The following is a 2608-nucleotide window of genomic DNA, read 5'->3' on the forward strand; positions in this document are numbered from 1 at the left end:
AGATTAACTTTGTTCATCAGTACAACAAATTATATAATATTGTTGTCTTGCTCTTACCAATGTAATCTGTATATTTCATTTTCGTGGTACATCAAAAAGTCAAAACAGAATTGATCCTTTGATTCCCACTGCAAGAATCGAAGAATCATAATAGAAAATCGATCTTTCGATTCTCTATGAAGTCAAAACTCGATTCCAATTTACCTGCGTGAAGTTAGCGACGTCGCCAACTTTCGATAACACAGAGTTATCGAAATTCACAGGGTGACACAGAACGTCAAAAATTCACATTTAGTACTATTTTTGCAACCCTGCTGACGAAAAAAGTTAGCGACGAATATTATAATTAATTAATTTTATAAAATTATGAATGAAAAACTCTAAAAACAATCCATCTTATTATAAATAATAAAATATAAGTAATTTTCAAGAGTTAAATGTACGTCAATGTTACCAAACCATATCAAATAACGCATTGTTTTGAACCTAAAATTGACCGGTGGTCAGGACAGAGAATCACCTCTGGTATCTTTCCTATACAAACCTCGTCCAAACTGAATGCATGGAATGAAAGATAGAGTCCCAGAGAACATTTCCTCATACTAGGAATATTCAATTTCAGTTTTTTGTAGAACAAAGTTGTCCATTTTCCGTTTTCCAACTGGTGGTCAGGACATAGAATCGCCTCTGGAATCTTCAATATACAAACCTCGTCCAAACTGAATACATGGAATGAAAGATAGAGTCCCAGAGAACATTTCCTCATACTAGGAATATTCAATTTCAGTTTTTTGTAGAACAAAGTTGTCCATTTTTCGTTTTCCAACTGGTGGTCAGGACATAGAATCGCCTCTGGAATCTCCCCTATACAAACCTCGTCCAAACTGAATGCATGGAATGAAAGAAAGAGTCCCAGAGAACATTTCCTCATACTAGGAATATTCAATTTCAGTTTTTTGTAGAACAAAGTTGTCCATTTTCCGTTTTCCAACTGGTGGTCAGGACAGAGAATCGCCTCTGGAATCTTCAATATACAAACCTCGTCCAAACTGAATACATGGAATGAAAGATAGAGTCCCAGAGAACATTTCCTCATACTAGGAATATTCAATTTCAGTTTTTTGTAGAACAAAGTTGTCCATTTTCCGTTTTCCAACTGGTGGTCAGGACATAGAATCGCCTCTGGAATCTCCCCTATACAAACCTCGTCCAAACTGAATGCATGGAATGAAAGAAAGAGTCCCAGAGAACATTTCCTCATACTAGGAATATTCAATTTCAGTTTTTTGTAGAACAAAGTTGTCGATTTTCCGTTTTCCAACTGGTGGTCAGGACAGAGAATCGCCTCTGGAATCTTCAATATACAAACCTCGTCCAAACTGAATGCATGGAATGAAAGATAGAGTCCCAGAGAACATTTCCTCATACTAGGAATATTCAATTTCAGTTTTTTGTAGAACAAAGTTGTCCATTTTCCGTTTTCCAACTGGTGGTCAGGACAGAGAATCGCCTCTGGAATCTTCAATATACAAACCTCGTCCAAACTGAATACATGGAATGAAAGATAGAGTCCCAGAGAACATTTCCTCATATTAGGAATATTCAATTTCAGTTTTTTGTAGAACAAAGTTGTCCATTTTCCGTTTTCCAACTGGTGGTCAGGACATAGAATCGCCTCTGGAATCTCCCCTATACAAACCTCGTCCAAACTGAATGCATGGAATGAAAGAAAGAGTCCCAGAGAACATTTCCTCATACTAGGAATATTCAATTTCAGTTTTATGTAGAACAAAGTTGTCGATTTTCCGTTTTCCAACTGGTGGTCAGGACAGAGAATCGCCTCTGGAATCTTCAATATACAAACCTCGTCCAAACTGAATGCATGGAATGAAAGATAGAGTCCCAGAGAACATTTCCTCATACTAGGAATATTCAATTTCAGTTTTTTGTAGAACAAAGTTGTCCATTTTCCGTTTTCCAACTGGTGGTCAGGACAGAGAATCGCCTCTGGAATCTTCAATATACAAACCTCGTCCAAACTGAATACATGGAATGAAAGATAGAGTCCCAGAGAACATTTCCTCATATTAGGAATATTCAATTTCAGTTTTTTGTAGAACAAAGTTGTCCATTTTCCGTTTTCCAACTGGTGGTCAGGACAGAGAATCGCCTCTGGAATCTTCAATATACAAACCTCGTCCAAACTGAATACATGGAATGAAAGATAGAGTCCCAGAGAACATTTCCTCATACTAGGAATATTCAATTTCAGTTTTTTGTAGAACAAAGTTGTCGATTTTCCGTTTTCCAACTGGTGGTCAGGACATAGAATCGCCTCTGGAATCTCCCCTATACAAACCTCGTCCAAACTGAATGCATGGAATGAAAGATAGAGTCCCATAGAACATTTCCTCATACTAGGAATATTCAATTTCAGTTTTTTGTAGAACAAAGTTGTCCATTTTCCGTTTTCCAACTGGTGGTCAGGACATAGAATCGCCTCTGGAATCTCCCCTATACAAACCTCGTCCAAACTGAATGCATGGAATGAAAGAAAGAGTCCCAGAGAACATTTCCTCATACTAGGAATATTCAATTTCAGTTTTTT

Source organism: Musca autumnalis, unplaced genomic scaffold (assembly GCF_047663935.1).
Source record: "Musca autumnalis isolate F117 unplaced genomic scaffold, ASM4766393v1 scaffold_4, whole genome shotgun sequence".
NCBI lineage: Eukaryota > Metazoa > Arthropoda > Insecta > Diptera > Muscidae > Musca > Musca autumnalis.